Source organism: Dipteris shenzhenensis, chromosome 27 (genome assembly GCF_047967505.1).
Source record: "Dipteris shenzhenensis isolate YYH24624 ecotype China chromosome 27, Dip_SZ_1.0, whole genome shotgun sequence".
Taxonomy (NCBI): domain Eukaryota; kingdom Viridiplantae; phylum Streptophyta; class Polypodiopsida; order Gleicheniales; family Dipteridaceae; genus Dipteris; species Dipteris shenzhenensis.
The window spans coordinates 15,344,122-15,358,018 of record NC_141622.1 but is presented as its reverse complement, the minus strand read 5'-3'; positions in this window follow the sequence as shown (position 1 = coordinate 15,358,018).

The following is a 13,897-nucleotide window of genomic DNA, read 5'->3' as shown; positions in this document are numbered from 1 at the left end:
CTTGAGCTAGCCCTAACGAAGCTCAAAGATGACCTCGCCAACCACAAGCAAATCCTTGGTCCAAACTCTCATGGACCAGGTCACAAGGCAGAATCTAGTCTGTGAACCACATTGGAGAAAAAGGTGCAGGCAGAGGCATAGTATGCCAGAACACAGAAGCACCAAGAATGACAGATCCAATCTCTACAAGATCTCCTTGCACAAGAATGGGCACTTACTATGTCCCTCCAAGAAGAGAACAAATGATAACGCACCCGCGACCAATTAGATGAGTCAGGTTTGAAAGACTGAGAGCAACAGGAGTTTTGAATGTACAGGGAGGTCTCCACACAGCTCGTCACCTACACACTCGCACCACGCACCATCCCCCAAACACTCCAAATGCACTTCAACGCACTCCGCACATAAAACCTCATCTTCCACCTAGAACTCACAACTCCACTTCCTCCTAATGCCCTCCAAACCATCCTCTGCCGCGTAACCCGGACCACTGCCATCCCATCCTAGCCATGTCATATTTTTTGTTAGATCTCCAACCCACTTCTCTCTCTCTGCTCTGCCCCTCCAACCTCTAGTAGCTACCCATCCTATCCTTCTCAATTTCTAGGCCTAGTGTCGCATCATCACGGATTCACTTAATTATCTAATGGATGATGAAAAGATGCAAATCGCAAAGCCTGAGGAACTCATGCCTGGGTTTGCACCTTTGAAAGTTTGCAAGTAGACATTAATTGGATGTAGACCTATGGCCGAACCTCCACAATCCAATCTCAAGGGCACCTTGTGCCATTCCAGTCCACCACATACAACCCCCTCGGAATAATAATCCTCTTCAACAGGCTGCTACAAGCTCTTCAAGACTCACTTGAGTCCTTAGTGAGCAATTTTGAAACAATTCATGTAGCATACCCTGAGGAATTTACCGAGAAAGACGGCCAAGAAGCCATCACCCTCTTTAATTCTACTGCCCCTCCTACTGCCGAAATTCTGCCACCACCTCCTCTGGATCTCGCCCAACCCACCCAACAAGCCACACAACCTCCCCTCCCTCGAACAACACTAACTGAGTATTCTTCTAACGCCTCTCACATCACCACCGCATAGCACGAGACCTCCCCATCCATCTCCTCTACGGCTCCGATCGATCTTCCTGACAAGGCCTTCAACATGCTACTCAAAGCAGCCAATTTTGTCTAGGCAGCCAAAGCAACAACGCCAATAGGCACAGTAGAGCTAGAACCCATGCCCATTGTAGATGATGAGGCTCCGCCAGCTCTTCCTGCCTCCCCCCCTGAAGATGTCCAATGGCACCTCGACTTGCAGTCATTTCAAGAGATGCTAGACAGTGCACTTATGCATCATTGGAAGCACCAACTCGAGGGCTCCCACGTCCATCTATACAAAATCTTAGAAGTGCACGCCCTCACACAATTCGTCACCCAGTCCTTTGACAATTGGCAATGCACGCATCCAAAGTGCACAAGAGGAGGATACAACCTTGCCCCCAATGCTCCAATCCCACCAACCGATGCAGATGCCGTTCTACAGCCACGATGGCACCTCTCCTTCTTGAAGCTGGAAAAATTTTGGCAATACTACCACAGTGCCCACGTCAATCGCCGAATCCACCCCGTATATATGCCCATGGAATGATAATGGACATGGGCCCAATTCAAAGAACTCCAGCAAAAGGACCCCAATATGTTGTACAACTTTCCAAAGTACAACTTCCCAAAAGAGATAACTCAAGAGGGCTTTTGCTTCTGCCTCCAGTCATTCAATGACACGTACAGCTCAGTTCTTGATCTCGCCATCGTAGTAGCGGTCCACTTCGACCCCCTCCTCCTCTTACTCCTCCATGATCTCCCCACCCACAGTCGCCCCATTGGCGATCGCTTACACAATCTGACAGAACAAATTGTCTTTAATCTTGACATCAAGCCTGCGCAATTCCAGGATCTCCGCCTCTATCCCCGCATATGCAATCTCCATGAACGCCACATCCGTACGTACAAGGATATGCATGCCACCCATTTTTGGAAGTATCGCTTGTACCTCACTCGGCTCACTCCACGACAGCTAGACCGCTATGCAATCCTACAGACGGCGGTCCTCACCACACATGTTCTCCAGTGTGGCTGACCCGAGGGTGGATCAGTAACAAGAAGGGGGGCATGTTAACATCCACAAAGTACAATCGCCGAATGCAAGGTAATAAGTGATTAGAGATGATTAGGTTTCACTTCAACAAAAACAACCATGGAAAGACTACAGCACAAACCCAGGATTTTGATCCCCAAATACCCCAAGTCCAAATATTTCAGGCAATGTGAACAGATTGTAGGTTCCAGCTAACACCCCAAGGCCAACGAAACATGCACATTCTGATCTACTTCAATAGAAACAGCCATGGAAGGAGTACACCATAAGCTCAGGGAGTTTGAGCCCCAAATAGCCTAAGCCTTGGAGGTGTGAGGCTAACACAAGCACTATTTGGGAGCCGGTTAGGAACACCTCCTAATGCCACGCTTGTAACAAGTGCTCTTATATCATTAACACAATGCTATTTTCGCTAGTAGGGAGAAATGGAAAGAATAAAAATATGCCTTGGCACCCTAGGGGCCCAAGAGCCTTTTATTGTAAAGAGAGGGAGAGTGCTAAAAGGAAAAGGGTTGGCCCTCCCTGCAAAAGGTGACATGTATAAAAAGACAAAGTATTGACTTTGGTCTTCATTGTTGTTTGCACAAGTTTGAATACAAGCTCCCTCTTCTCTTCCAAGAGAGTGTTTTGGGTGTTCCCTTGTTTCCATTGTAGTGCCCTTGTGTTTGCCACTCCATCCGCCTTCACTCTCCTCCTCCCTTATCCTTCTCCCTCCCTTCTCCCCTCTCTTCTCCCCTTTCCCCCTTCCCTCTTTCTCTCGTGGAAACACATTGCAACAATCCGGAGGCCGCTTGAGTGACACTTGTGGATGGCTTGTGCCTTGTATTGCTCTCACAAGGAGTAACTTGGAGTGGAGGCTCCATCAACATCTCTTCAACATCCCCATGACACATGAGTCGACCCACACACCATCGTAGGCCTAATCATGCTCCCAAGTATGATGAGCAACTTGCATATTTTTTGGCTCCATGTCATCTATTATTACTACACAAGAATAGCTCAACATACAATGGCCTTTCTCCAAAAAGGAACTCAAGTTTGTAGTTTCTCAGATGGCCTTTGGGAAAGCTCTAGGACCGGACAGAATTCCAATTTATTTCTACAAGCATTTCTGGAACATATGTGGCAAGGATTTGATGGCTTTGCTTAATCATTGTTGCTTGGTTGTCTTTATTCTTCCTTCCATAAACACGAGTAGTTAAATTTATAGCTAAGGCTACTGATCATCTATCTTCCAATGCTCGGAGGCCTCTCACCATGCTTAATGGTGCCTACAAGATATTGGCAAAAGCTATAATACTTAGGATTAAATTCATATTTCCTCCAGTGTTACACGGTCGACAATATGGTGTCTTGCAGGGGATAAGCATACACAAGGCCATCCTCAACTTGCTATTGCCTTGACTTTTTAGATACACAAAAGTAAAATTTTTTGCTTCTTAATTTAGATCTGGAGAAGGATTATGATCGTTTGAGCTGGCACTTTATGTTGAGGGTGAAGGAAAGCTTGCACTTTATGTTGAGGTTAATGGAAAAGCTTTGGTTTGGAATTGGTTTTTGCAAAATGACAGAGCTATTGTTCTCATATGCTTTGGCAATAATAATAAATACCCCATAATGGAATGAAGCCCACACTCTTTGGGGTAGTGTGTTGAGTTCTACTTTGGTATTCCAAGCAATTGTCTCCAAGTGTCCATGCTTCCTTGCACTCTACATCCAAAAGCATGTCCTATTGTGCTTTGTGGGATTAGCTAATAGATATTGGAGAAAACAATATCATATTCAAGAAAAGAGTAGGGTAGGAATAAATTTTATGAAGCCAAAAAGGAAAATTATAGAACCAATTAATTAAAAACAATAGGTCGTAAATTGAAAGAGAGCTTTGGATACTAGAATTTCCCACTAGGGATGGATAGGAGGCTTATTTCCTTTACTACATGGTAATTGAGTGTCTAAACTTCCCATTGTATTTAAGGTGCATTCAAAAGAGAATATGCCATAGTACTAGAGATTTTTAGATGTAAATTGATACTAAAAAGAGGTAGGGCATCCTTCAACTAGATACTATTTCCAAGAAGCAGCTTCAAGATCAAAATTTGAATAGTAGCTAAGTATATTTATCGTGATTGCCTCTACTCGACTTAGATGTGATTCCAAAGTCGAGTGTTCAAAATTGTGTAGAAGGTTTCAAAAAATATGAACATGAATGGGATCCCAATTCAAATCCTTCTTGATGTTATTAGGGTGAGCCTTTGGTTATAAGAGAAAATGCATTCTCCCATTGTAATCCCACCTTTTGCATCCATTGAGATTGATGAAATATAGGCATGTGTATTTTGCATTTATACCTATATCACAACCATATATGCACTAGAGTGTCTTCAAGTTATAAGCAGCATGCCATTCCACACGAAGTATTCCATGCCCATTGTCCAACAATGTTGCCTTCCCTCTTGTCCTTGAATAATTGATGGGATGCATGATCTCTCTAGGACCCACTTCAATGCCTCATGGCTACAAGCCACCATATGTCCATTTTAGATTTGACTAAGAAATCGTGCACAAATTCCTCATCCCAAAAGGTGCAAGGCTTTGTTTATAATACAAATGCTCAGCCTCTCTAGTGTTTTGTGCTCATTTGACCAATTGAGCTTCATCCATTTTGATAACAAATACTAGATTACTATTACTATATACCACAAAATTAGAAAAATATTAGGATATAGAAAATGAACTAAGGAAAAGATGGAATTCCGCTTACCATCTTCTCATTCCATAAATTTGACAATGGCTCTTTGTAGAGTCTCAACTTCCAAGTAAAATTACTTTAAAAATTCATCCTAAATGATTGACACTATATTTATTTTGACTCCTCCAATTCATTATGCCACTAACACGGTGGTATCCTCCAAGCATTCCTCTCGCATATATGTTTGTTTTTTGCTACACAAGATTTATAGGCTAAGGTGTCAGTAGTGGTACTATAGATTTCTTAATAGAGTTGAAATTTTTAAAAATAGATGTGCAAGCTAACGACATAGCTATGATGGGACGGCAGTGGTTAGGATTTCGGTGAAGGATGGTAGGGAGTGTGTTGGGTGGGAGAGGAGTAAGATTGATGTGAAATATGATATTTTGTGCGCGAAGTGTTTCAAAGTGCATTAGGAGGGTTTGAAGGATTGTGCATGGGGAAAGTCTGTATATGGCGAGGTGTACAAAGACCTCCATATATGTGTTGAATTCTTGTTGCTCCCTATCTTCTAGTGTTGATTCCTCAGATTGTCTAGAGGTGCGAATTTGCTCATTTTCTTGTTGCAAGGCAATGGTGAGGGATCGATCCTATGCACGAAGGTCTTGGAGCGTCTTTGTCCAACTGGTCCATCATGGTTTGAACCAAGGACTCACTCACGGAGAGATATCCTTGAGCTTTGTTATGATGACCTCTAGCTCTTCGACCTTGGACTTGTACTCTTCTACTCCATGTCCAGGGTAGTTTGCCCAGTGCCCTATGCAGCAATCATAAGTGTATGGCTTTCACGTGCCCTAACCTTAGCTTGTAGTAGTGAGGATGAGAGCTAGGTGGTGTGTTCTTTCCTATTCTACAAAATGGTACGGAGTACCCGAGGGAGCTAGACCATGGTGTAAAGGAGTTGGAGCTCCATATTGTCCGCTCGTGAGATGATTGCTTGAAAGGCATCATGTTGTAACCACTAGGTGCTTAGTACTCTGTCGCACTACAAAATTGTAGGGCTTTTGTTAGCCCCTCCTAGGGAGAGGAAGAGGTGACAAAGAAAGATGGTCATTGGGCATGTATGGGAGCAGTTGCAGGAGCATTGGGGGGGGGGGGATGAGGTGGGAAGAACGGATTCTCTTCCGGGGTAAAGGCCAATGTCTATTGTATCTCCCCCTTGGAACATTTCCACATCAATGGGGGCTTGATCTATTTCCTTGCCTTTCAATTGTCGGCTGGAAGCCTTGTGACGTTTTTGTCGATTCATGGAGGTCTTCGTACTGCTCCCCTCAATTGGCCTTCGAGTGGCTATTGATCAAGGTGGCTTTATGCAGTCATGCCCTTGCCAAATATGAGCCTCTTAGGATTGGACACAGATGGCTCTTCTACCACTTGAATTTCTCCTGTGGCCTCTTTGTCGACTAGCACAAATCCAACTGGCAGTTGCTGCTCCAACATATGGCAAATGACTGGCATGTAGAGTACTGGTTTGCCCAAGACATCTCCATGTGTTTTTTAAGTCTTCCCTCATCTGGGTGCAAAATAATCTGCCCAATTTGTGACTTGTGGTTTGGCTAGCTTGGCGAGTATATTTGGCACAATAACCTAGTGGTGGTTTGTATGCTTTACTTGTGTCAATAGCTAGAGCAACTTACGGATTTCTCTAACTCTGAGATTGAGACATTGGAGAAGATTTTGCCCTTGCTTTTCTTCGTATCGTAATTGCAGATCTTGCTGAGGGGATTGTCCAGCTTCTTTTTGTGTTTATACTTGTCCTAGAGTACCAGAGTAAGCCAAAGGATGCTCACGCTTAATCCACATTGAAGTGGTTGAAGTGGGGGGTTCCTATTGCATCTCGGAGTACAACCTTGTTAGGAAAAAGTCTCTTTCCTTTTTGTTGCTTTTATAAAAGGAAAATACGTCATAACTTAGGCTTAAGATTGCAGCCTACCAAGCTTTAAAGGATCCGGACATGTGGGCCTCATTAATAACAACATGCTTAAAGCTAGTAGTGGAGCAACTGCCCTATCACCTCAATATGAAGTTGCTCAAAGAGTTCATCAGCACATACAACACATTGTGGAAGGACTAGGATGGAAGAATACAAGTACACTAAGGCACGATGTGTTCACTATGATAAGGATAAGGGTTGGAATAAAGTGAGAGGCACGATGTGTTCACTATGATAAGTTCTCTTTGAAAGCTATTACGCCGCCCGCTGTAGCGGAACAATTACAACAAATCAAAGAGGAAGGGAGACCTATTAGACTATAAATTCAATGATAGTCAAACATTTGCAATAATTTTGACTATCACTCAAATTGGAATGGGAGTTAGTGTGCTCCACATCCTCCACATGAAGTGTCTCTATAGGATCTTCTTGCACCACCACCTTGTTCCTTCCTGACTCGCAACAACGCAAGTAGCTGACTTGCAAGACATCTCCATCAGTGTGCATCTTCGAAGGCTCCTCCCATACTTTAAGCCTCACGGGCTCATGGTAGCAGCACCCACAAAGGACTAGTCTTGCAACAACGCGCACCACCTCCTACAGTAACTAAGGCTTTGAGGAACAGCCCGACGACTGGCCACCTCTAGCTACAGCCACCATCAATGCTAGCGCCTCCCCAGTGGCTGCATCAACCTGCACATAGAGGGTATAATCCCAACCCTTTTTAACATACTTGGAGTGAATGGCGCATCCATTTAATTGTTGGAGCCAGACTCTGCCAAGCAAGGAGTGAGCTATTGTCCTGATGACCTTGTACTCTCCCAGTGCTGGTATTGGCATGCATTTTTTGGATGGTTGGGAAGGAGGGGTAGAGGCCACTATTGTTGGGTCTTGTCCTTGGGCGCCGACTCCTTTCAATAAGAAAACCTATCAAAATATCGAGTATGAGATAATTTTAACAATATGCCATGAGTATAAATTATTCAAATTAACATGGTTGTGTTCTACACTAAAAGAGCTTCAATATGTCTTTACATCTTGAAATTTGGGCAACACATGGAAAAGTAACATTAATTTGAAAGGAGATGGGTTTTCATATTTTAGTGTATTTTTTGTTTTACCCCTCATCCAAAAGACCCCCCCCCTTGGGCCTCACATATTATGAAAAATATGTACAAAATGACAATCCAACAAGATAGTAGTATGGCGATGATCCAGTGGCTTGCAAGTATGGCACCAGTCAGCGGGTTGGCAATATGGCATCGATCCGACGGCTTGCAGCTATGGCACTAGTCGATAGGTTGGTAGAGGGATAGCTCGCTAGGCCACCGGTCATTGGGTTGGCAGTATGGCACCAACCAAGAGGGATAGCTGGCTATGGCACCGATCGAGGGGTTGGCTATATGGCACTGACCTGAAGGGATACTCGCTAAGCATCGAGGTGCTAGTTTGGTCTGAATTTGGAGTTTTAATAGCTTTTTGACCTATTGAGGGGGTTGGAAGATGCTGAGGGCGATGTGGGCATTAGAGACTTGTGAGGTCAGCATGGCCTAATGCAAAAATGTATTATTCATATTCACATAATGCTGACCTTAACTATGTGGGTGCATAATGATTGACAAGGACTTGTGGGATGTTGGTGGTTGTTCGTGAAATGCCTACCGTATAGGCTCACCTAGACCTAGATGCACACCTGATGCAGTTCATGTTATGTTGATTGTCGGTGGGTTGAGTTCCAAGCAATATACTTTATTTGTTAGCTAGGTAGAGCATGTGTTGATCCTAGTAATGTTCTTGGTGTTGTGTATGTTTCTTCGCAATAATTGGGTGGCCCGCACATTTACCTTGAGGAAAGTAGAGAGGATCATGGGAGAGGACATCAACCATCCTGGGTTTGGTTGTATACGTGAGTGCAAGTGGGGAGAAAACGTGCTTTCAACACAACATGGTGGTGGATACATTCAGGGTGGTGCGAAGAGGCAAGTTGGTGTTGGCAGGTAATGCATGGCATCTTTCCTCATTTCAATTAACAATGTGGGGAACGTGCATGCAATTTAAGCCTTGTTATTTATTGTTGTCATGCAGGTTTTTGTTACATGCACTCACAAAGAAAAGAGATGCGGTCATCGATGCCATGGCTGGGACTAGAAATATGTGGGGTGCATGGGTAGAATTGGAGAGACATTGTGTCTCACTTGAGAGGGATGACACTCTGCTTTATGCATTTCTAAGGACCATATCTAGGGAAATTGTAGGGAATGAGGGTGAGGCAGAGGAGTAAGTTGTGAAATTTAGTTTTTTACATCTTGAACTTACCCCAGACATGTTTTTATGTGGTCCATGATGGCCAATTGATATCCGTGAATAACATTGATGTGAAAGAGTTATGCAATTTAGTGATGATTTCGTTTTTCTAAAAGTATTATGCCCTCAAGCAACGCAATGTTCATCCTACATTTTATTCCTTTCTAAAAGTATTATGCCCTCAAGCTAAGGGATCAAAAGAAGGGGTGCATTTTTTTGAAGTAAAGGATATATCTCAAAGGTAGTGGTAGGAATTTTAGATGATGTTGTTCACAATATGTTATTTTCATAAGTGGGTGACAATGATACAATACTTTTTGTTGGTTTACTGCCCGTTTCCCACCTATCCAATATTGATACAAATGATATTAATGAATGATTACATCTATGGGAGATAAATTTGTACGTGTATGTTGTTATTGATCCAATAGAAACATTTGCATGAGAGCTCAAAAAATGTCTACTCATGGAAATGTGAGAAATGAATTAGAAAGCTCACCTAAGTTGGTGAAGCTCGCCTAGTGAAAAACATCTTGCCCACAAAAGCTCACGTAATTTTTTAATTCTTTCCCACCCACCCCCCCTTCCAAACACAAACACATAGTTCTATGCCCATGTACACAAACACATAGTTCTAGCCCATGTACTCAAGTGCATATTTATGAAAGTTAGAAAAACATTTTAAGGTGAAAACATGAATTTTATTCAGCATAAATCCATGTACAATCAAATATTGTTCTTGCACCCAACCAACATGTAACTCCTCAAATTCCTTTAGATGCGTTCCAAGCACAATGCCTTCTTATATTTGATACAATATGGACTACTTTTGCAAGTTTTAATGCATTTGTCTTTTGACTTTTTAGGATCCTATCTATTAAAGATCTGAAAAAAATCAAATAGATCGTTTGAAAAAACAATCAAACGGATCATCTAATGCACTACCACAAGTGATACCAATACCATGCCTCTCTATGGAGCGCTCTAAGGTGGATGGAACCTATGTGGAAACATGATGAAGAGAGTGCTCATGACATGTACCTCAAGTCAATTAGGTTCCAAGATAGTAGATTAGCTTGGACTCATAAACAGAATCTTGAGTGAATGTGCATTTCTCTATTTAACAATACATGATAGGCCTCTTATATAGAGAGAGCCCTTAGAATACCTTAGCCTCTAATTATGTGCACATGGCGCCATATCTCAAAACCTTCCCTTGGTGCCATGATCCATTGGCTACTGCAAGGTGGTCAAATGTGAGTTTACATTTGATCACCTCCCTTAGTGCATACATTGCTGCTTAAGGTGGTCAAGTGTGGGTATTACAAGATCAAATCCTCCCTTGGGTGCTTACATAGCCACTCTTTGGTGGTCAGGTTTGATTTACAAACATGTGGGCAAAAGGTAGAAAGGCTTTTGCTTCTCAATACATGTTGATGGTGTTCTCTTCTTTGCCTAATGTAGCTTGATGCATGATGCTTTGTGCCTTAATGCTTTATGTGTGGATGCCATGCTTTGTGCTATGGTCATCTCATACACTTGTGCTTTTGGCATGCTTTTTGCATTCATACGTTGCTTTATCGTTTGTTTTAAAGGTCTTACCATGAGCTTTGTTTTGCTTCAATGGTAGTGTCTAATTGCTAAAAACAATGATTTTGATTTGACACACGCATAGAGCTAAAAAAGGCGATCACTTTTCCTTTTTGGAGTGCATGCAAACTTCTTCTTGGATTGCAAGTTATGGCATGTCAAAGTTCTTATGAAGAAGAGGTGGCCTTTGATGATGTGGCACCGGAGTTCATATGCAAATTCCAAATTGTGCTTAGTAAGGGCCTTTATGCTTAGGTGGCACTATGATGATGTGGCATTTTTACCTAACCCTAATCTTAACCATGGCTAGTATGGGCTACTTGACCATTGACCAAGGTTGTGAGTCTTATCTGCCACGTGGCTGCTGTCAATGGGGTTGCCATGTGTCCTAAGGTCTAACCTTAAAGGAGAGTGTAAACGAAAAGATAAGGCCTGTAGAGGTGAGATCTGCGCGATGGAGGTTGGCTCTTAGTCGGCTGGCCCTACAGGAGCAGAAGATAGTCTAGCGGGAAGAAGGTAGGCTAACCGTCAGAGGAGTTGTTGATGGTGGTAGGTAACTCAAACATTTGTTGTTGATGAGCCTTGGCTGTGGGAGCAGTGGAGCTTGGCCATCAGAGCAGTGAAGCTTGGCATAGTCGTTCAGTCGACTGGTGAAGGAGCTGGTTGGAACTACTTCGTCAATGGAGGAGGGAGCCGCCTTGCATGCAGCCGTGAGCTGGAGTTGCTATCAGGTCGACGAATGGGAGTGAGCGACTGTTGTTGCAGTCACTAGCCGATGTAGCCCGTGGAGTATAGTTGCTACTGTGAGCCGTCTATTGTGGCTATTGATAAGCGCTCACAAGAGCTCATTGACGGACAATTGTGGGGCAACTCGTGGGTAGATATGCTGAGTGCCGTTGGTGCTTGTCATTGCAAGCAAGGCTGTTGGGCTCGTTTGTTAGACACAATTGATGTAATCAGCATAGAATCCTATCTAAGCAGTTCCGTTGCTGTAGGTTGAGAGCTACACGGCATTAGCTGAACCTAGGTGGGAGAAATCATTTTGTGTAGAGAGAAATCGCATGTGTATCTTTAGCAGTGTGCCTGAAGCTCTAATGAGCAAGGACTGGACAAAGTTGAAGTGCCCTGCCATAAAGGTAGAATCAATTGGAACACATGATGGGCTGAAAACTAGCCAAATGGTATAAGTTGTACGACTACTTCAACTCGTGAAGAAATGGAGGAATGCACTTAGAATAGTAGGATAAGATATCTCTCTCAAGAATGGATTTCTCTCAATGAAGAAATCTCGAGATCTAAAACTAATCTTATAGTTTGAAACTAATCTAGGAATGGAAGCAATCCTAGTGAACTACTAATGAGCTACACTAGGAGAGTTGAACCTAGTATGCTCTAATACCATGAGAAAACATGCATGCCTCAAGATCTATGGAGCGCTCTAAGGTGGATGGAACCTATGTGGAAACATGATGAAGAGAGTGCTCATGGCATGTACCTCAAGTCAATTAGGCCAAGATAGATTAGCTTGGAGTCATAAACAGAATCTTGAGTGTATATATATTTCTCTATTCAACAATACATGATAGGCCTCTTATATAGAGAGAGCCCTTAGAATAGTCAACACTCATGGGATCCTTTGATCCACATCTCTCCTTGTGGATGTCCTTGATCCACATCCTCACATCATGTAGTCCACATCCTAAGGTGGCTACTTCAATACATTCCTATACCATACCTTAGCCTCTAATTATGTGCACATGGCACCATATCTCAACACCCATTTCTCTACAAACTATGGTCCATGTACATAGAGAATATGCTACACACATGAATGAACATCCTTTCAGGAACAAAATTAAAATAAAGCAAGTGCAATAGATTGTGATGATGATAGGATTATTTATGTAATGTTTATAATGTGACTGCCCCCATACATTCATTATTAACCAATCATTATGTTGTGTAAATTTGACTCTAGCAAAGATCTCCAACCTACTAGCTTATATCCATCCTGCCACCCCTCCGACCTTTAGACTCTTGCTGCCCATCCAATTCTTCTAAACTTATAAGGCATGGTGCAGAGTACATTGACTCCATTAATTTTCCACAGGACGATGACGTGATGTAGCTATCCAAGCCCGAAGAACTGTGCCCATGGATCTGCACTCCAGAAAGTATGCAAGTTGACATCGACTAGATGTAGACCTATGGCCGTGCTTCGGTGGTCCAAGATCAAATGCATTTAGCTGCATATCACTCCACAACCTACCACCCCCTCGGCATCATTATTTTGTTTAACAATGTGCTACAAGCTCTCCACGACTCACAAGGGTCCCTGGTTAGAAATTTTGACACTGTCCATGTAGCATACCCCGAGGTTACACTGAGGAGGATGGGCTGCTAGCAAGCCATCTCAGTTTTCAACACCACCACCCCACCCAGGGATATTCCTAACCGCGATCCCACAAACCCCACAGATCCCGCACACCCTTCTTAGCCCCTGCCAATCCCGTGCCTCCTCCCCTTCCCTACACAAACCAACCCAAGTACTCTCACGAGACCTCCTCATCCATGTCATCCAATGCTCCTATCGACCTCCCAAATGAAGCCCTCAATATCCTATTGCGGTCAGCCAATCTAGTTGACAGGCCGACAGACTTTTTGACAGTAGGGCCTGCAAAGGAGAAACCCATGCCAAATGTTGATGATGATGTCCCTCCAGCGCCTCCATCATCCCCGCCAAAAGACGTACACTGGGCAGCCAGACCTTCAGTCCTTCCAGGAGATTCTGGACAATGCGCTAATGCATCATTGGAAGGCACAGCTCAAAGGCTCCCGCCTACACTTATATGAAATAATTAAAATTCACCCCCTCACCACTTTCATCACCCAATCCTTCAATGATTGGAGGCAGGCCAATCCCAAATGCACATGTGGTAGCTATACCCTAGCCCCTAACGTACTAGTCCCCCTCAATGACACAGATGCACAGGACTCCAACCCCACTAGCACCTCCCATTTTTGAAGAAGGAACAATTTTTGCGCTATTATCGCAGTGCACCATCCATCCCCTCTATATGCCCATGGAACAACGATGGACCTAGGCCCAATTCAGAGAGTTGCAAAAGAAGGATCCAAATATAATATACAACTTCCCCAAG